Genomic DNA, 23780 nt, shown 5'->3' with positions numbered 1-23780 from the left:
TTTGTACTCTTCCAGTAAAGTGAAACCTGATTGCTGGACATTTTTCCTTTCAACGTGAGCCTTTTTCTAAGGTGTTCTGGTTCGTCCAAATGAATTCCAAACTTTGCTGCTCATATATGCTTTTTCGAAATAAAATTTTCCAAATAAGAATGGTGCCTCTTACAGATGACATGGAGGGTATCTCTTAAAGCTTTAATCCAACATAATAAATTTACCCTATCGGTATCAACTGTCAAGGAATATTATGAACCTATATCTCATTCTCTTCTTTTTCCTATTTCTGGGAAAATTTGGGCAGAGTTTCCTCTGTACTTCTTACTATCCCAAAACCTGCACGCAGGAAATACCAACAATGTCTCACAGGGCCAACATATATACGTATATATCATATCGTATCATAGCCACACATGGCTCCCAATTTCCAGTAAAAAGTATAAAGGTGTCGGAACTTACCTCACATATCGCACCTCGAGACGTACCTGATCCTTTAACGATCTGTTCTGTTATAATTTCCTATCCACCTTCGCTTTCCTCCTCCAACTTTACATTTCAATCATACTTCAATATTCTTACCTTATCCAACATGCCTCTTTCGCACCGTTACTTACCTCTGTACTTTGTAACTGCCAATATCATCGGTCGCTTTCTTCTGTCGATGTCGTTCTTCAGCTGAAATCAAAGGTTAGTATAAGGAATTTCATTTCCTATGGGTGGGCTCTATCGCACGATCTTAGATATGAAAGAATGGTAACATCCTAAATGTCCTGTAGCTTCCTGTTTATAGATGTGGTGCACAACACACCGATAAACAAGACTCTACTAGACACGGTCTGTAGACACTCTGAGGATGAACTGCTCTGATACCACTTTTGTCACGACCCAGCCCCGTAGGCCATGACTAGTGCCCGACCTGGACACCCGTATACATACCTAACATATATAGTCAAACTGAAACTACGAACAATATGGAACTTTGCAAAAGAACTCTGAAAGTTCATAGCATCATCATATATGTATATTCAGATAAATCGTCTCCTGAGGAGTCACAACTGACCAAATCATAAAATGATACGCAAGCCGACAAGGCTGCCAGTACATATCAATATCATGTCATATGCAAGCCGGACAGCCTGCAACTACAGACGGACATCATATCATAGCACATCGTATAGACACAACTAAACATAACTTATACACAACCCACACATATGTCCACAGACCTCTAAGAGTACTAGTAGCGAAATATGACGGGACAGGGCCCTGTTGTACCCCTGGATAAACATACATATATATATATCATAAGATCTCTACCAAAAGTATAAACTCCGGAACAATTGAGCTCTCCAAGACAGCTGAATAGAAGTCCTATGCTGAAGAGTCACCAAACCGACTCTCTGTACCTGCGGGTATGAAACGCAGCCCCCCGAAGAAAGGGGGTCAGTACGGAATATGTACTGAGTATATAAAGCATGAAATACAATAAAGAGGATCATAACGGAAATAGGGAGTGCAAGAGACAAATATAACATCCAGAATACCAAAACACTTGCCTTTTTAAACATAAATCATACATGTCAATATCATATATCATACCCGGCCCATTATGGGACTCGGTGAATAAAGTCATCATATGCCCTCTTGGCCGCCATAACATATCATCATATTATCATATATATACCGTACCCGGCCCTCTATTGTGGGACTCGGTGAACAATGCAGTGAAACTGTGAACGATAACATACCCGGCCCGGGACTCGGTGAAAGACATATTGAGGCATACACGAGCAGAGTAGTGAGAAACCATATGCAATTTAAAACATTATCAGGACTCAAACAGAATAAGAAGAAGGGATTTACACCTGAGCATCAATAGCGACAATCATATCAAATATCCCTTTAACGTCATCATAAATAGTATCAAAAGAGCCTTAATAACCATAGACATATGTCAATATAGAATGAAACAGCTTATAGAAGTCAAGGACATCAGCTATCGAAGATTTTCTAGGAATAGGAGCTTATATATTTATCGACTATTATCCAACGTATAGGAAACTGCAGAGGGAAGCTCAATCGCTTAAGAGTTCTAACATCAAGAAGTGAATAAGAATCATGAATCACACTCAAGACTTATGAATATGATTACTCCAAAGCTCATATCATTCATCACTTAAATCTAAGGCATTCCAAAAGAAAGGAGGGACAACTTTACATACCTGTTAACGACTGATCGCAAACCCGTTCGCTTCGTCGCCCTTTTAGCCTGTTTAATATAAAAGTAACGCTATTGTTAGTAATTATATTTTGTAGTTCGTAATTCCGCAGCCCATCGCTTATAGAACTTATTCTTTAGCACATACTTTCTCGATTAGGGTTTTTCATTAGTTAAGGACTTAACGAAAATCGGGCAGCATTTCCCCTATATATTCGCCTAACCCGAATTTCCAATGATTCTCCTGTTAACACAGAAATACCAACAACAGAGATATACATATAAAATTCTCACAATTCAGCCCAACAACTTTTCTAAATCCATTTCAACCCACAATTTCCTATAACATCAATTTTATGCATTCTCTTACTTCCGATTTCGTCCAATCCAATTTTAATAATTTCATTACAACACTATTAACACAATTACACCATAAAATAGGAAAATATTACCACAATTTTCTCGGAGAAATTTGTACGCTCAATTGTTCCGATTTTACAATTTCTTCTTCTCCAACTTAAAATCCAATGTTGCTATCACCTCCTTGGATTTGTATTGCACTTGAAATTGATCAAAACATTCAAGATTCAATTTGTTTCCTCAACACCATGGCTGGCCGTGAGCAGCCATGGGAGTTTTCTCTTCTTTTTTTTTCTAACTTGATTTTGATAAAATGAAATCATGTATTGATTTGTTCATTAACCAAGTATTTATATATGTTCCTTTATGTAATGACACGTGCACCCTCCTCTAATGACTCACCAAAAATGTTTTGTTGAGTCATTATTTTGTTTATTATATTTTTTTTATTCGGGTGGGGCCCACACATAGTAATTAGGCTAATTAATTTTAATTAATCACTAATTCTTACTTAATAATCTAATCACAATTAATTAATCCCTAATCTCTAATAATATTTCTACACTAAATAAAATTTATGTAATAATTAAACTTGAAAATTAAAGGTTTCTATTTCGTGTCCGAAAATAATTTCGCCTTTAACTTGTGTCGAGTTGTTTGCGAATAATTCTTCGTATAAAAATACGGGGTATAACAGAAATTGTGGAAACCTTTAAGTAGGATCATGACGAGATGAAAGAAAGAGCCTAGTAGCGAGTGTTAGAGATGAATTTTTTAGTCAATTGCCAAATAAATTTAGCAAGTATGTATTAAGAAGGAAGGAATGATGTTTAGGTCAGGATAGGATAAGAGACATGCGAAGGGAAAACGATGTGCTTGGGGTAGAAAATATCTTTATGTGCTAAGGAGAATTAAAGAGATAAACATTCCAGAAGGAGTTCACAAGTCAGAAGAATTTGACTAGCCCTTTTATATTTTTGGAAGATTGAGTTATGAAATGAACTTGATATATATGTATAGGCTTATGCATGTAATACCAATTCAAATTATCAAGTTAGATTTCCCCCGATGATTATAGCGGGTAAACTTTTAAGTCACTATGAGCCAGCCATATTGAACTTACCGATACCTCGAGGTAATAGATCGAAAGGGATATGTTTACTAAAGCTCCTTGCCTGGTAAGTGGTTGATCTTATGACTGCAGTTATGTTCTGTGTTATAGTTCAGGTTATTTATCCTGGAACTAACTCTAATGGTTATACGATAGGAGTTTATTATTATTGACATGAAGGAAAGTGAGAGATGCAAAAAGGAAGAGATTCAAACTATGATAATGAAAAATGAGATAAGGTTGATCAACGAAACAAAAGAACGATAAGTGACAAATGTCCAGTATGTGTGATGTGTGTGATAAGAAAAATAAAAAAATGTTGGAGGAAGAGAAGGAAAGGTAGAAGTGAGGCAAATGAAAGGAATGTCTACTAGAGTAGTAACCCGATGAACAGAGTACGAAAGAGAATCAAACTCTGTGGATATCCCAGTACTAAGAGAGAATGTTAATAGATGGTATGAAATGATTGGGATTTTGAATCGTATTATAAGTAATGTGTGACTAAGTAGATTATGACGAGGGATATGGGATTATTTGTTGAGTAAATTATCTTATGCATAAAGAGTGAATTTACGCGCAACATCTCTCCAACGGAATCCAAAAGGACCAGATACTACCCTATTACTAATTAATTGAGATAGCAGAGAACAATGCTCCTATGACAGTGTGAACTGATTGGAGAAGAGTATGAAATGATTGGCTTTGAGCCTTAAGTTTTAGTGGTACTAAAGAGAAGTCAAAGGTATTCTGGAATATGCTTGTGACTATTATACTATGAGCGAAGTCATTTGAGCAAAAGGATGAGAAGCGAGAAAAAAGAAGAAACAAGGTCTGACCGTAAATGATCAGTAGACCGACTTTACATGTATGTCAAGATAGCAATAAATGGAATCGCATCCCCGGTAAGTTATGAGGAAATGTCCCAAGGAAAGGTTATTGAGAAAAGGTAAGTCAAGAGATGGAAACTTTGTGGACGATGCAGTACAGGAAACATAGATTGGTTACGAGCTATATGGATGAAAATAACTAATGCGTAAGAAGATCTATAGGTCTTAATGAGATCGTGGAAAGAAGCATTAGGATAAAGGAAAGTCCCTCATTGTTTAATGGTTGTAGCAATCAGACGACAATCAAAGGGAAATCAAATAATTAATCTTCGTCATTCCGAGACAATGTGGCAAGCGAAGACGTAAGGTGAGATAATACAAGATATGGGTCGTAGAATGGAAGAGGGGAAGAAAGCCCAACATGGCAGTTATAAATTGATAAGGCAGATTATGGGACAACAGTATATGGCAGAAGATCCAGTGTTGGTAGGATACAAGGACACTGGACAACTAAAGGAAAAGTCTCCTTTTTAGATTAAAGAAGATGGGGTCCTGAGAAATCGAGGTCGCTTATGTGTACCGGACGTTGCGGGGCTACACCAGCTGTTATGGAAGAGGCCCACAATTCTGGATATTCTATTCACCCTGGCTCCACCAAAATGTATCACGATATTGAAGGAATTTATTGGTGGAATGGCATGAAAAAAAAAGAATTTGCAGAGTTCGTAGCCCAGTGTCTAAATTGCCAGAAGGTGAAGGCAGACTCATCAGAGGCCTAGTGGCTTACTGCAAAATATCAAACTTCTGACTTAGAAATGGGAAGCCATAAACATGGATTTCTTACAGGGTTGCCTCGATCACAGTGTAGATTTGATTCCATATGGGTCATCGTAGACAGACTCACAAAGTTAGCACATTTCTTACCCGTTCGGACCACTTATACTGTTGAGGATTATGCTATATTATATATTAATGAAATTATGCGGCTACATGGAGTGCCAGTATCTATTATTTCAAATAGAGGTGCTCATTTTACAGCCAATGTCTGGAAGTCCTTCTATGAGGGAATGGGGACGCAAGGGAATCTTAGTACCGCGTTCTACCCCTAGACAAACGGGCAGGCCGAACGCTCTATTCACACGCTAAAAGATATGTTGCGAGCATGCATTATATACTTCAGAGCAAGCTGGGATAACCACCTACCATTGATAGAATTTGCTTATAATAATAGCTATTACTCCAGTATCAAGATGGCCCTATACGAAGCTCTTTATGGGCGGAAGTGCAAATCACCTTTAGGATGGTTTGAGGTTGGAGAACCCTAGTTATTGGGACCTGAATTGGGCCAACCAACGTAAAAAAAGGTTAAGCTCATCGAGGAGAGGATGTCAACTGCACAGAGTCGCCAAAAGTCTTATGCAGATAATCGTCGACGAGATCTAGAGTTCTAGGGTGACAATTGGGTATTTCTGAGGTTGTTGCCAATGAAAGGAGTTATGAGATTTGGCAAGAAGGACAAGCTTGGCCCTAGGTACATTAGCCCCTATAAGATTCTGCGTACGGTGGGTCAAGTTGCATACGAGTTAGACTTGCCCCCCGATATGGAGTCTGTCCATCCAGTGTTTCATGTATCAATGTTGCGTAAGTGCATTAGAGATCCTGCTAGAGTGGTACCAGTTGAGGATCTATAAGTCACTGAGCAGTTGTCTTATGAAGAAACACCTATAGCTATACTGAATAGGCATGTGCGACGATTGCGAACTAAGGATGTGGCTTCAATTAAAGTGCTCTGGAGAAACAAGAATGTCAAGAAAATGACCTAGCAAGCTGTGAAGGATATGAAGTTTAGATACCCAGACTTGTTTTCACTTTCCGAAGAGATACGAACTACAGGTATGTAATATGTTTCCAGTTTTCACATTGGTCGTGTGAGGCCATGGATATCGTTAATTGATGTAGCCCTCTGCAGTATGGCATTGTTGTCTTGTTGCGTGGCAGGTTGGTAGAGGAGGCTCTGCTAAAATTTCTATAAACCTTCAATTAGTTAACATTCGAGGACGAATGTTTCTAACGGGGGGGGGGGGGGGGGGGGAGGGGGGAGGATGTTACATCTCGTGTTTTCATGTGTTGGAAATCGTGCGAGTTAAATGACATTAGAAACGAAAGGTGAGGTTATCCCCCAATCTTATAGGTGATTAGAGTGATGGTATAGATGAATCGTAAGGATTAGAAATTAAACATATCGAAGAAAATAAGTTTCGTCGGGTTCAACATTTATTTGAATGAATACGGTCCAAGCAATAGTACTCCGTATTTTTGGACTAGGAAATTGAACCACCTAACATGAGAAAATTACATGAGCCCGGAGGATTTGGTCATATTAGAGCATGGAAATCAAGAGATCAATGTATAAAAGGAATGAAGTCCCGAAATTATTTAAGACTCGAAAGTGGAATGACGATGATTGGAAACAATATGTTGTGTGTACCAAAAGGGGCTATGGACTAGTACTATGTCACATGATCATGACAATGAGTATATGAAGTGTATTAAAAATGATTACTATTTAAGTGAATTGAGATGAAGAATTAATTATGGGTGTTATTAGCTAAACACGGAGTATAGTGGATTCAAAGGGATTAACTAATTTATGGAAAAGGGATACGTGTCAAACACCTCCACGTGCAGGAGCTAGAATTTAGGATGGCATTGAGTCTCATTTAATATATTTGTGAGTCATAAGCATTTGTATTGGCAAGATGACACATGGAAAGGGCTATCATAGTAGGATTGGTCTTTAGTGTTATGTCCTTGCCAATTTACTTTTTGGAAGAATCCAAATATATTGTAGAGATCAACTACGTTCACAAGGATGTATATATATATAGAACAATCAGTTTTCATCACAATAATTATTATCAAGAGGTAGCAACATGACATAAAATTATTTTCCTCAAGAACAATATTCGAGTTTTGCTCACTGCTTCGATCTCGTTGATTCGTTTTGCCGTGTTGTTGAATCCAGGATTTCTTTGAAGTAAAGTAAAAAATGAATAAGAGTATTTCTTGGCATATAAGGTAAGAATTCTCCTATTCTTGATTCATCTAAATTCGTTTGGGTCATAGCTAACTTGTGGGATGAGAAATATGGAGCTAATTGAGAAAATCATATTTTGACAGTGTTGTTGTTGTGTTGACTGTTTGGTAATATTCTTAGTTGTGTTGTGGTTGGAAATTGTTGAAGTAACTTGAGTATATTGCTGTTGTTGTCATTGATATATATTTTGGAAGGAAAGAAAATATTGGAGAAGTGTGTTTGATAATCGTATCCGGGCTTGTCGCTCGTCGTGAAATGTTTATGACTTATTGTTACTACATGGTATCTCGTAGATGATGCACATACTTGCTGGATTGTTTTGGTTGTTGTTGTTGATATATGTAGTTGGGAGAAATGAGAAGAACGGGGGAGATGTTACCCATTTTATTTTAGGATAAGTTAAATTTTCGTTATACAATTAAGAGAATCATTTGTATGGTTAACGATAGTATCATTATTGTAATCATAAAGGTCGAGGAGCAGATACGAGTTTAGCTCTTGAGCCGTTGAGCTTTGACCAGAAGAACGATAGTATCACTTTCTTTTATTCTGGCATGATCATTATGATACGACCTAAAGAAGTAGATGATCGAGTTCCAAAGAATTCTATTCCTAGATGCTTTAGAGATACTCATATCTTTGGCTTTTTATGTATATTAAAACATAGTTTATGTCTGTAGTCTAGAGTTCAGAGTGATATTTCATGAATCTTTCATACATTTATATATATCTACAGCTATTTTATCACACTGAGCCGCGCTATAGTTGGCCGGGTACGGCACGTAGATGTGCACACCACTGCAGTGGGTACGTTATGAGGTTACCCCGGACGTAGGATGATATGATATGTGGATCGGACTGCACGTTCCGTAGCACTAACATCTATGGATCAGGCTATACATTCCACAGCAATAACAGTTATACTATGATATATGTATATGATTTTTGAAGGAAAACATGCATATCATACGCCCTTAGAGGCACTTTCAGTTATACAGAGTTATACAAGCCCTTCCAGATATATAGTCACACAGATACATTCAGATATGTATAGATAAACTCTTATGTCTCACATTCCTTTCATGATTCTTACGTATATGCTTTTTCCATGCCTTACATACTTGGTATATTATTCGTACTAACTCCCGTATAGTTTGGGGGCTGCGTTTCATGCCGGTAGGTTCTGAGATACAAGTTGGTGATCCATCTATTAGGATGTCAGCTCAACGGATGAGGTTGATGCACTTCATCTTTTTTGGAGATGCCAGGAGTCAGCATGGTCTTATGTAAATATATATACCCATGTATGCACTTGTGTATGGGTATGGCGGGGCCCTGTTCCGGCCACGTTGTGTTATGTTTTCCAGTAGAGGCTTGCAGACAGTTATGTATTGTCAGATGATGTCCAGACTTGTGATTTCACATGTTGTCACAGGTGGTTATGATAGCCTTATCGTCTTATACAGTACGTTCAACATATTCATACAGATGAGTCTTTCATATTAGTTGTTATACGCATGTTCCTTATGAGTGTATCGAGAGTCATATGATGGCCCTATCGGACCCCCTATGTTTATGTTGATGTTATAGATGCATGTCAGGTGGTGCCTCACTAGTATGGTCAGGTACTCGTCATGGTCCTCCAGTTTGGGTCGTGACACTTATGTTGGTTAAGATGGTTGGTATGATTCATTTCATGGTTAGGCTGATTTATCTAAGTCTTGATATGACTTGTGGCTTTGTGACTTGCACCTTCATTGTAATTTTGTTTGCATTGTTTTACCATGTTTACACTCATTTATGCGTTCATACATTCATAGATGATGGAAAGTGATGTGAAATTAGTGAAGAATTTAATATAATCTTCTTGTTGAATGTGTGATACTATTTGATACATGGTACTTGATAATTGATCATTGAAAGTGATGTGATAATATATATATTATATGAAAAGGCACACTGGCAGAGGTGGAGGATATGACCTAGATTATAGGCGCATTTGACCGGGCGTGAGGATGTAACCTAGATTATGGGCTCGTGATCCAAGGTCAGTTCCGGAGCTAGTGGTACATGCACACCATCGGTCCCCTGCAGGTCATAGCTATAGTGAACTTTAATTGTTACGGAAACGGATAAAATGTATCAAGGTTTGTGAATCTATTCTAGAATGGGTATTAGTGATGTATTATAAGTAGAAGGTGGAATTATCAATGTTAATATTTATAGTCAGTGAAGGAAGCATGGTGATATTGTGTGTGACTGGTCCGTGTTGATTATCGGAGACTACTGATATATCTTGCACATGATATAGTGGTACCTCACTTGTTGTCTTTGATTACGAGGATAGTGTTCTATATGACTTATCTAGTTTTTCATGATATTGTTGGCGTACCCATGGTTGGTACGTGTGATATTAATCTAATTATTCATGTTGAATCATACATCGCACACATTCACATCTCTCATGATACATTGTTGATGCTGGACGAAACACTGTGATGAGTTGAGCTCAGTTTGCATGAGAGTGATGTGAGTAGTCCGATATCCGATGGTTGTCCCAGAATCGTGGATTGTGTGCGAGTGATATGAGCAGGCCGATGTCTGATGGTTGTGTCACGCCCTAATTCCGGAGTGGCATGACCGGCACCCGAGGCCAAACTAGGCCTGAGCGAACCACTCTAAATCTGAAACTCTGGGGAGTGACCCCCAACTTAAACTGATAATGTCTAATCTGCAGATATATAAAAATGCTGACTATCTCGTCTGAACTGGGCGCACACACACAATATATACATAACTGAGCAAGCCGAGGAGGCTGCTTTAAGCATACAAAACAAACAGCATCCAACAAACATATACAACCCGACAAGGCTATCACACTGATATACTATATACAGGATTCGTGTACAAGCCTCTAGGGAGATGTGTGACTATACCATACAATCTAGAATCAAAAAGGAAAACTCCAAAGGACCTGGCAACTCCGAACAGAAACGGACCTCACCAATCAGCTGATATCCGATTTCGCCTACCGGGAGGTCTATCAGCCTGTCGATCAGTACCTGCAAGCATGAATGCTGCGCCTTCAGGCAAAGGGATGTTAGTACGAATAATGTATCGAATATGTAAGGCAAGGTAACATTTGAAATAAAGTAACAAGCTATACTATGGATAATTCAAGAAAGCATCTGGAGGCACTCTACCTAGGTTGGCTTTCATCTGAGGCAAGATAACATAACTCTATAGACATAACTCCGTGACCCGAGAGTCAGGCATAGATAACTCCATGACTTATAGGCCAGGTATAATCAACTCCATGACCCGTAGGTCAGGTAATATAAAATGTAAATATATATATATATCATGTATGTGCTGAAAAATACAGACTCTATAACATGCCTCTTTTGTCTATCTATGAACTCTAGGCCATAGGAAGGAAATAAGGCCCCTCAGGAAGAATAGCAGAATGTGCAGAAGTCAGGCATTAATACGACAAGCTCTACTTAAACGAATCCCTAGTCACAAGGTTCATTATGCTCTTACCATATATAGAATCATGCAAAGAAAAGAAGGAACAACCTTAACATACCTGAAGCGTACTTCCCGACTTCCCAACCTACTTCCTGCATCGTAAACTACACAAGATCACTCGTAGTCTCGTAATCTACACATAAAACCATTCACACTATCGTTAGGCTTATCGTTATATGCTTGTCTTAAGCCTTCAAATTAAATCCTTTTAGAATCTGCCAAAATTCGGGCAGCATTTCCCCTATATTATCTATTTCCTCCAAATACCAAAACAACTCCCAAATAATACCAACCACATCAACCATAATATCATCAAGATTCTACAAGATAAATATGTACAATTTCATCCAAAGCTTTCTTCAAACCTCAATCCATAAGCCAACAACACCAACACCATAACTATAACTCTTATTCTTGTAAATATTCGTAAAATCGCGTTAATAAGGAGAGATTCATACCTTATACGTACTAGAATAGCGAGATCTTCAGTATTTGTGTTGAATCTGAACCAGCTCCGTCACAAGACAAAACTATAATCGCGACCACACGTTACCTGGACCTCGATTAATATTTTGTCACTTGAATTCTCTCAAAATCCTCACTTTTTATGACTCAAATACCCCTATATATGTGTTGAGCTTTTTGGGAAATAATTTGGGGCAAAAATAAGGGTCTTGGCCCTTATATAGGGCGTGGAAGTCGGTGGAAACCGACTTAATAATTTACCTTCGCGAACGCGACGTCCTCTCGCGAACGCGATGGTCTGCAATTTCCATGGCCATCACGAACGCTAGGCTCTATCGTGGACGCGAAGGGCCAGTTCATCCAAATTTTCATTTTTCACCCGTTCGACCTCAAATCCTTTCGATACTTCTCATAGATGATCTTAAACCCTCGTAACCACAAAATAGGCACATATACTCTCATATATCCTAAAAGGTACTCCAGTATCCACAATTACGCAGCTAACACCTAACGAATCTTAATGTATATTACTACGAATGTAACATTCCTCCCCCCCTTAGTAACATTCGTCCTCGAATGTGAAATTCTTAGGAATTCCTGTAAAAATTTCGCCAGAGTTTCCCCTGTAATTGTTCCACTACCATCCTGTCAGAATAACCCAAAATATATAGTGCCTCACAGGGCTACAACAACAACAATAATAATGGCCCCACACGACCAAAGAACTATAAGAAAGAAGGCATTACGCACCTGAAGACAATGACGTCTCTGTCTAAACTCTTCCTGGGAGTGGAGACAAATGTGGATATTTGGACATCATATCTTCCTTAGCCTCCCAAGTCATTTCTTCTCTATTATTGTTTCTCCAAAGACCTTTCACTGAGGCTACATCTTTAGTTCTTAGCCTCCGAACTTGTCTATCCAGGATTGCAATGGGAACCTCTTCATAAGATAGCTGCTTGGTAACCTGAACATCATCGATGGGCACAATTCTAAAAGGATCTCCAACACACTTACGGAGCATGGATACATAGAATACTGGGTGTACGAACTCTAAGTTGGAAGGTAGATCCAACCCATAAGCTACCTTGCCGACTCTACGAATAATCCTATAAGGCCCAATATATTGAGGGCTAAGCTTACCCTTTTTACCAAATCTCATGATGCCTTTCATCGGAGACACCGTTAGGAATACCCAATCATTATCTTGGAACTCCAAGTCTCGTCGGTGATTATCCGCGTAAGACTTCTGTCAACTTTGGGCTGTTAATAATCGATCTCGAATAAGCTTAACTTTATCCACGACTTGCTGGATTAAGTCTGGCCCTACTAATATCGTCTCTCCCACTTTAAACCATCCAATTGGTGATCTGCACTTCCGCCCATATAAAGCTTCATATGGTGCCATCTGAATACTGGAGTGGTATCAATTATTGTATGCAAACTCAATAAGAGGCAAGTGATCATCCCAATCTCCCCCAAAATCTAGCACACATGCCCTTAATATGTCTTCAAGGGTATGAATGGTATGCTCAGCCTGTTCGTCTGTCTGGGGGTGTAATGCTGTGCTAAGGTTCACCTAAGTCCCCAAACCCTCCTAGAAAGACTTTCAAAAATTAGCCGCACACTGCGTACCCCTGTCAGAGATAATGGATACAGGAACACCATGAAGTCAGACTATCTCCTTAATATAGAGTTTCGCATAATCCTCGGCGAAATAAGTAGTCCTGACAAGTAGAAAATGTGTTGATTTTGTCAATATATCAACAAATACCTATATAGAATTAAACCTACGCTGATATCGGGGTAAGCCTGAGATGAAATCCATATTAACTACTTCCCACTTCCAAGTCGGGATCTCCATAGCCTTTAATAATCCACCTGGCTTCTGATGTTCAAGCTTCACTTGTTGACAATTAGCACAGGGCCAGGAACTCCGCGATATCCTTCTACATTCCATCCCACCAATAAGCCTCTTTGATGTCACAATACATCTTTGTTGACCCTGCATGGATAGAATAGCGGGAGCAATGAGCCTCCGCCAAAACCTTCTGACATAATCCCGCAACATCGGGGACACACAACCTGCCTCGATATCGGAGGACTCCATCTCCAATAATTCCGAATGGTGATTTTTGCTTTTGTAGGGCTGTATCCTTGTAATGGGTAATTGAAGGGTCTTCATACTGATGCCTTTTCACCTCGGCCACTAAGGATGATGTGTTTGTGGTATGGATAGTGACTTTTGTATCTTCCGAATCTATTACTTTGACCCCCAAGTTGGCTAGCTTAAGAAGCTCATGAGTCATCTCCCTTATTCCAGCCCGCAGGTATGCTAAACTACCCATAGATTTGCGGCTAAGGGCATCTGCCACCACATTCGCTGCATCAATACACATCCCAATTTGACCCTCCAAGCGTCACAATAGACAGCATAGCCCTCGGATCCCTCTGAAGTGCTAGAACTGGTGCTGAAGTCAACCTATCTTTCAATTCTTGAAAACTCCAATCGCAAGCATCCGTCCATTGGAACATGGCTACATTGTGAGTCAACTTCGTCAACATGGTAGAAAGAGAAGAGAAGCCCTCTACAAACCTCTTGTAATACCCGGCTAAACCCAGAAAATTATGAACCTCTGTCGGTATCGTAGGTCGAGGCCAAGTCTTCACAGCCTCTATCTTCTGAGTATCTCCTTTGATGCCCTTGTATGAAACAATATGGACTAGGAAAGCCACAGAGTTTAGCAAGAATTCGCATTTGGAGAATTTCGCATACAACTTCTACTTCAGAAGGACTATGAGTACCGCACGCAGATGATCTGTATGCTTAGTCTCCGATCAGGAATAAACCAGAATGTCATCTATAAACACGATCACAAACAGGTCCAGGAAGGGTCTGAATACAAGATTCATTAGGTCCATAAATATAGCTGGAGCATTGGTCAGCCCGAAAGACATAACAAGGAACTCAAAATAACCATATCTAGTTCTAAGGAATGTCCTTCCCTCTGATCCTGACCTGGTGGTATCCCGATCTCAAGTCTATCTTCGAGAAATATCGAGCACCCTGCAATTGATCGAATAAATTATCTATCCTCGAAAGTGGGTACTTATTCTTAATCGTCACCTTATTCAACTATCTATAGTTGATACACAGCCGTAGTGAACCATCCTTCTTTTTTACGAACAATACTGGGGCTCCCCACGGTGACGTACTAGGTTTGATGAAGCCCTTCTCCAATAAATCCTTCAACTGTTCCTTTAACTCCTTCAACTCAGCAGGGGCCATCCCATAAGGAGGGATGTATATTGGATGAGTATCCGGTAGTACATCTATAGTGAAGTCAATTTCTCGCTCTAGTGGGATACCTGGAAGCTCATGTAGGAACACATCTGGGAATTCACTAACTATAGGAATGGACTGAAGGGTTGGTGGTTTTGCTTCTGTATCCTGGACTCGAACTTTATGATAGATGCATCCCTCTGAAATCATCTTCTTCGCCTTGAGATAGGAAAAGAATCTACCTTTCAGCGAAGCCGTATTGCCCTTGCATTCTAAAGTTGTTTCGCCTAAAAATGGAACATGACAGTCTTCGTCCAACACCCCACACTAGCATAAATGGAAGCTAACCAATCCATTCCCATAATGACGTCAAAGTCCACCATATGTAACTCTATAAGATCTACTATGGTCTGACGACCACAAACAACTACAAAATAATCACGATGAACCTTCCTAGCAACAACAGGCTCACCAACAGGCTCACCAACAGGCTCACCAACAGGCGTAGACACAAAAAATGGTTCATTTAATGATTCTGGCACTATACAAAATTTTCCCGCAATAAGTGGAGTGACATAACACAAATTGGACCCCGGATCTATCAACGCATAAACGTTATATGAACATACTATTAATGTACCTGTCACAATATCTGGTGAGGACTCAAAGTCTTGACGACCTGCCAAAGCATAGATGCGGTTCTGAGTACTGCCTGCGCCAGAAGCTCTGCCCCTGCCTCTGGATCTACCTGCTGAATACTGAGACCCGTGCCCAGAAGGACGCATAGATATTGATGACCCTGCTATAGACCCTATCGGCTGCGCCATACCACCCGGTCCCTTCTGCGGACAGTCTCGCACAAAGTGATCCGGGCTACTAAAACAAAAGCAAGCATTCCACCCAAACTGACAACGTCCGCGATGCGCTCTACCATAATTACCACATACCTGTGGTGCTGGTCTGGTCCATCCTGCACTCCTCTGCTGCTGCGACCCTGACATACTGGAGCTTTCACCTGGTCCAGATGGAATATAATACTCTGATTTGTATTACTGAGTCTGAGTTGATGGTGGCCTAAATGGCCTGCCCTGGTGCTGGGGTCTGAAGCTCCCGCTACTCTCACCCCGCTGACCAATAGTCCTGGCCCTCTTATGATACTCCCTGTCCATGCTCTCAGCCGCCCACCGATGAAGTCGATGATCCTCGCAGTTCTGTGTGAATGCCTGAATACGAGCAAGGTCCATATTTTCATTCACTGCCACTGTGGTACAAGCCTCAACTGTCACGACCCAACCAGGGGCCACGACGGGTACCCTGGGCTAACCACCGAGCACCCCTCATTCTATTGCTTATCATACTCATTAAACGCTTCTTTTATCAAAATTATACTCAAATTATGAGAAAATCATCTTTCATTCGAAGACATAAATACTTCTATATGCACAAGCCTTTTGGTCAACTGAAATAACATATACATATATATACATGGTAGCAACCTCGTGAGACCATACCGCCCACACTGCGTATCTACGAGCCTCTACTAGAGTACTAGACATATGGACGGGACAGGACCCCGTCGTGCCCAAAACATACATGCACATAAAAAGGATAACCATAAGCACCTCCGGAACAATGGAGTACTCTCAAAACAGCCAGCAGTTCCTACGAGTCTGGATCAAGATCACCTCTCTGTCTACCTGTGGGCATGAACACAGCGTCCAAAGAAAACGGACGTCAGTACGAACATTGTACTGAGTATGAGAGGCATAAACAATAATATCACATCAATGAAATAAAGGAAGCATCAATAAGGAACATCGGTATCTGACTGTCAAATCAGAAAGGAAGTGATGCATGCTGGCTTACTCATAATCATCATCATATCATATACGCATAAATGTACAAACAGCCCGTCCATATCGGATCGGTGTGATAATCATTAACCTGCGTCCAGGCCTCCCGCGTCCAGGGTATCATATCATGCCGCCCACTAGTGTTGTCGGCCCATGTCATCTGGCCATGGTGTATAGCTGCCCGCCTTAGCGGTGACTACCCGGCCAAATAGGGGCGGTGTTATATCATCATCATAATATGCTCATCATAGTGCATGGATAAAGACTCAAGGACAACTATGATTTATCGGGGTGACGTAAGGTCGTGATCCCCCAATTTCCTTATGGAGCACTTATTAACATCCTGCCTCACCTTGAAGGGAATAGTATATGAGGTGAGTGTAAGCAATAAATGAGATCATTGACGCTTTGGGAACATCATATCATGCTCATCTAGAACTTCTATACTTTAACTCATTACCTTGCGTAGCTATTTAGGAATATAGGCTCATATCTTTCCGGAACTTAAGAGATTCATGGAGAAGAAAGAAAGTCATGATATAGGATTCATTCCACAGAAAGAAAGGACTAGCCTCACATACCTTTTGCGCTTAGCTAATCTATCATTTGCTAGGTTTCCTTTGGTGCCCACATTTCTACCTTCAAGAGGAATCACATTAACGTTAGTTACTCGGCTATAAGAACATTTCACTATTTATAGGGAAATTGGGCAGCACTTCCTTTGTTTATCCTACTTTTCCCATATTCTATATCAACTCCCAACGTTAATAACAACAATCATCATTTATCTACACTTACAACAATTCACCATTTCTCTTTGATTTCTCCACAATTATGATTATAACTCGTTATCGCGTTTTCTCATATATAATACTTATTCCATGGTCTAAATGTCACTTATAACATATTCACAATCACAGCATACCAACATTCATGATTCATCCCAATCACTATTCAACAATGGCGCTATTCACACATTCATGACCCAATTTCTATGTCTTTCCACAATCCAAGTGTTTCAACTTTTAACCACTCAAACCATATAAAAGGGTCATAAAACTTACCTTAGATGATGGATGAACAACACTCAAGTGGAGCTTCTCTTCTTGCACCAAAACTCTAACTCACTTCTCTTGAGTTTTCTTGGCTTAGATGAACTTTTAATGGGTTTCATACACTTGATTTCATGGATTTGGTGTAGTAATTCTTGGTTTTCCCTTAGTTTCTTGTGGATGAGTGATGGAGAAGGTTCTAGAGGATTCTTGGAGAGAGGAGAGTGGAAGATGAAATGAAATAAAATGAAGGAGGGGTCCTTATATTAATTCATGAAATCAGTCCCGAACGAGATGTACCGTGCGATCAACAGAGCATCGATTGGATCGACGGGGCGTCGATCTGATCGTCGAAGTCGTTAAATTTCCAGTGAGCAATCTTTCATTTCCTCTCATTCTACGGTGAGAAGGACGTTCGTCGAACTGATCGACGGAGCATCGACCTGTTCGTCGAATGGTCTTCGCTCCAGCTCAATTTTACGGCACAATCGATGGAGCGTTGACTCGTCCGGCGGTACAAAGAACGACCGTTGAACCCCCTTTCGCAGAACTGCGGTGAAGTTTCATTTGACGAACTTTTATCTCTTGCCTCTAACTTCTTTGGAATCTTAATTAGAATTATTAAGTATCCCTTCTTACTTGTAGGGACATCATGTTCACCTTAACTTATGTTAGTCCCTTTACCGCTCAGCAACCCAAAGTTCCGAGGTGTAACATTCTTCCCTCCTTTTGGAACATTCATCCTCGAATGTTAAGTACTCGAGAATTCTACAAAAATTTCACCAGAGTTTCCCCTATAACATGGCGCTACCATCCTGTCACAACAACCCATGATAATCTGCCTCACGGGGCTACAACACAGTTAAACTCTAAGAAAGACTTACGAAAGCTCCCGAAGATAGGGGACATAATATCTGAGTAATGATGGAAATAGGGGTGTTCAGATACTCTAATTATTACACTTCATTTACTGCATACATACCTTATATTGCCGGCGTTTCATCTTGAACCTCTCCTGGGGGTTGGAATAAGTGTGGATACTTGGATTTCATTCCCTCTTCCGCTTCCCAAGTCATCTCTTCTCTATTGTTATTCCGCCATAGGACCTTAACTGAGGCCACTTCCTTGTTTCGAAGTCTTCGCAGGCACTTCTTCATAGGTTAGCTTTTCTGTCACTTGCACATCACTCGTTGGGAAAATCCTCGTAGGATCTCCAACACACTTGTGGAGCATTGAGACATGTAAAACTTGGTGAACTGATTCAAGCTCCGAAGGTAAGTTTAATTCATAGGCTACTTGGCCTACCTTACGGGTAATTTTATAGGGTCCAATGTAGCGGGGACTCAATTTCCCTTTCTTGCAAAATCTCATTACCCCTTTCATTGGCGACACCTTCAAAAATACCCAATCATCAACCTGAAATTCCAAGTCTCGCCGGCGGTAGTCCGCATTAGATTTTTGGAGGCTTTGGGCTATCAGCAATCGATCCCGGATCACTTTGACTTTTTCTACCACTTACTGAATCAAATATGGGCCTATTAGCTGCACCTCTCCTATTTCAAACCATCTAATTGGGGACCTGCATTTCCTTCCAAATAGGGCTTCATACGGAGTCATTTGGATACTGGAATGGTAGCTATTGCTGTAAGCAAACTCAATAAGGGGTAGGTGATCATCCCAGCTACCACCAAAATCTAATACACATGCCCGTAGCATATCTTCCAATGTTTGAATAGTACGTTCGGCTTGTCCATCGATCTGTGGATGAAATGCCGTGCTATGCTTCGCGTGGGTACCTAGACCTTCTTGAAAGGACTTCCAGAATTTGGTTGTAAACTGCGCTCCCTATTTGTAATAATGGATAGTGGAATACCAGGAACTCGCACAATTTCTTTGAGATATAACCTCGCATAATCTTCTGCTGAGTATGTGGTCCTGACTGGAAGAAAATGAGATTCCTTTGTTAATCTATCCACAATTACCCATATAGAATCATACTTGCCTCGGGAGCGGGGCAATCCTATAATAAAATCCATATTGATAATTTCCCATTTCCACGTAGGAATTTCCATCGCTTGCAATAACCCTCCTGGCTTCTGATGTTCGATTTTTACTTGCTGGCAATTTGGACATTGGGCTACAAATTCTGTTATGTCTCTATTCATGCCATCCCACCAATATATCAATTTAAGATCGTGATACATCTTTGTTGCACCTGGGTGAATAGAATACCGAGAATAATGGGCTTCTTCCAGAATTCGTTGGTGCAATTTTGCAACATTCGGAACACACAACCTGCCTTGGTATTTAAGAATCTCATCCATCGAAGTTTTAAATGAAGATCTCTCTTTTTCATGAAGTGTGTCTCTATACTGGCTCAGCTGAGGATCTTCATACTGACGCTCTTTCACTTCCACATTCAGGGACGAAACTGTGGGATCATTAATACAAATCCCTGCACTACCTGAATCAATTATGCGCACTCCAAGATTAGCTAGCTGGTAAAGCTCATGAATCATTTCTTTCCTTTTCGGAGGAACTTCACATAAACTACCCATTGATCGGCGGCTAAGCGCATCAGCTACTACGTTTGCCTTTCCGGGGTGGTACAAAATACTAACATCATAATCTTTCAATAACTCTAACCACCGCCTCTGTCGCAGATTCAACTCCTTCTGTTTGAAAATATACTGAAGACTCTTGTGATCTGTATAGATGTCAACATGCTCACCATACAAGTAATGTCTCCACATTTTTAAGGCACGAATAACTACAGCCAATTCGAGATCATGAATTGGATAGTTCTTTTCATGTTTCCGCAGCTGCCTCGAAGCATAAGCAATGACCCAACCGTGCTGCATTAACACGCATCCTAATCCAACACCGAAAGCATCACAGTATACCACATAACCATCTGACCCTTTTGGAAGCGTTAAGACTGGAGCTGAGGTCAATTCGTCCTTCAACTCTTGGAAACTGCGCTCACAAGCGTCATTCCATTGAAATTGAGCTGACTTCTAGGTTAGCTTCGTCAATGGGGCTGAAATAGATGAAAAGCCCTCTACGAATCTTCAATAATAACCTGCCAATCCCAGAAAACTACGAACTTCTGTAGGTGTCGTAGGCCTTGGCCAATTCTTTACCGCTTCAATTTTCTGAGTATCAACTCGAATACCGTCATCTGAAATGACATGGCCTATAAATGTTACGAAATTCAGACAAAACTCGCACTTTGAAAATTTTGCATAAAATTCTCGGGCTCGAAGAATTCCAAGAACAATACGTAAATGATCGGCATGTTCTGATTCTATGAGAGAATACACCAGAATATCATCAATGAATACTATCACAAATAAATCCAAGAGTGGCCTGAATATATTGTTCTTCAAATTCATGAACACTGCCGGAGCATTAGTCAACCCAAACGATATCACCCGAAACTCATAATGGCCATATCTCGTTCTGAAGGCTGTTTTGGGAATATCTTCTTCTCTAACCCTCACTTGATGATAACCCGACCTCAAGTCTATTTTAGAAAACCACTTGGCACCCTGTAGTTGATCAAATAAATCATCAATCCTGGGGAGAGGGTATTTGTTCTTTATCGTCACCTTGTTCAACTGCCTATAATCGATGCACATTCGTAGGGAACCATTTTTCTTTCTCACGAACAAGACTGGTGCTCCCCACGGCGATGAGATGGGTCTAATAAACCCCTTTTCAAGCAAATCTTTTAATTGCGCCTTTAGCTCTTTCAATTTTGCCGGAGCCATTCGATAAGGAGGAATAGAAATAGGCTTGGTGTCCGGCAACACATCAATGGCGAAATCAATTTCTCTTGCTGGAGGAAGGCCTGGAAGTTCATCTGGAAATTAATCCGAAAATTCATTTACTACCAAAACAATTGGAAAGTTGGCGACTTTGGTTCGATATCATCAACTCGGATTAGATGATAAATGTAGCCTTTGGCTATCATCTTTCTTGCCTTGAGATAGGAAATAAACCTACCTCTTGGAGACGCTGTATTACCCTTCCATTCAAGCACGGGTTCTCCCGGAAATTGAAATTGAACTACTTTCATCCGACAATCAACATTAGCATAGCCTGAGGCCAACCAATCCATGCCCATAATCACATCGAATTCTAACATTTCAAGCTCAACTAAATCGGCTTTAGTTTGGCAATCACATATCACTATCACACAATTTTTATACATTTTCCTAGCTATCACGAGATCACTAACCGGAGTAGATACCTCAAAAGGTTTGATTAGCTCAGGTTTCACCCCAATACTACCAGCAACATACGGGGTAATATAGGAAAAAGTAGAATCCAGGTCTATCAAGGCATATACATCACAGGAAAATATGCATAATGTACCTGTAACCACATCTGGGGAGGACTCAAGATCCTGTCGTCCGGCCAAAGCATATATACGGGGCTGAGTGGCACCTGAAGTAGGTAATCCCCCTCGGCCCACTGGAATCTGAGGAGTCTGCCCTATCGGGCGCATTGAAGAGGAGCCGGTTGCTGATCCTGTGGGCTGACTCCCCACTCTACTGCTCGTCGACGGCCAATCTCGCATCATATGCCCAACCTGGCCACAAGCATAGCGAGCGTCCGAACCTTGGCGACATTGTCCGGAATGTAGTCTACCGCACTAGCTGTATCGCGGTACTGAGGGTCCCCTCTGACTATAATCTTCCCTGAACTGAGAATCTGAGGCCCTCGAACTCTGACCCTGTCCTGAACGGAAGGAGCGGTCAAATCTCCTACCCGTGAATCGAGGAGGTGCACTAGTCACCGATCGGCCTGAATGTTGGGAATAAGTATCCCCCTCTATAATCACTGCCTGCCCCCATAGATCTGGCTCTCTTGCTTTGCCTTCTATCAATAACGCAATCACCTCTTGGTGGTGGCTGTCGTCCCTCTAAGTTCTGGGTATGGGCTTATATTCAAGAAATATCCATCCCCTCTTGTAACGAAGCCGTCAAATAATCCTTGAACAAATGTGGCCCCAAACCACTCACAAACCTATGCAGCCTATCTCCCATATCGGCCGCCATAGTCGGGGCATACCTAGCCAAGGAATTAAATTGCAGGCTATACTCCCGGGCACTCATATTTCCTTGCTTCAAATTTAGAAATCTATCGGCTCTAGCTCGGCGGAAGTCAGGTGGCAAATAATGGCGAATGAAGGGATCGACGAATTCTTGCCAAACGGGAGAAGGCGCATTCTCTTTTCTCGATGCTATCTAATTATTATACCACAATACTGCCACATCTCGGAGTCTATAAGATGCCATCTCCACGGATTCAGTCTCGAAGGCATGAATAATTCTCAATGTTCTCAACATCTCATCAATAAAACCTTGCGGGTCTTCATTCGTCTTTGACCCGAAAAACACCGGAAGATTCAAACTCATAAAATCGCAGGCTCGGGTACTTGCTGACAGATCACTTGGGCCCGCATTTTTCCGCTGTGCTTGTACGCCAACCAATTGTGTCAATAAATGGATGGCCTCGATCACTTGTTGACCCGAAGCAATTGGTGGAGGAACTGGAGCTGAAGCTCCTCCTGGTTCTTCTACATTGGGCGGGGTAGAGGAAGTATTAGATAGGGCCTCATTATGTGACTCGACCTCTTCTACATCCATTGGCGGCTCTCTTACTACTCCCTTGTTTGTCGTAGTCTTGCCCTTCTGGGCGGATGTAGCTTTTCCCTTAGGGAGGGTAAAATCTTATACAAGGCTCTATCGCACGATCTCATAAGAAGAAAGATGGTCATTTTCCTAAACGCCCTGTAGCCTCTTGTTTATTAGCGTGGCGCGCAACACACCATAAACAAGACTCTACAAGACACGGCTCGTAGACACTTCCTAGGACTGAACTGCTCTGATACCACTTCTGTAACGACCCAACCAGGGGCCACGACGGATACCCGGGGCTAACCACCGAGTACCCCTCATTCTACTGCTTATCATACTCA

Source organism: Lycium barbarum, chromosome 4 (genome assembly GCF_019175385.1).
Source record: "Lycium barbarum isolate Lr01 chromosome 4, ASM1917538v2, whole genome shotgun sequence".
Classification (NCBI taxonomy): Eukaryota; Viridiplantae; Streptophyta; class Magnoliopsida; order Solanales; family Solanaceae; genus Lycium; species Lycium barbarum.
Note: the sequence above shows the minus strand (reverse complement) of the source record.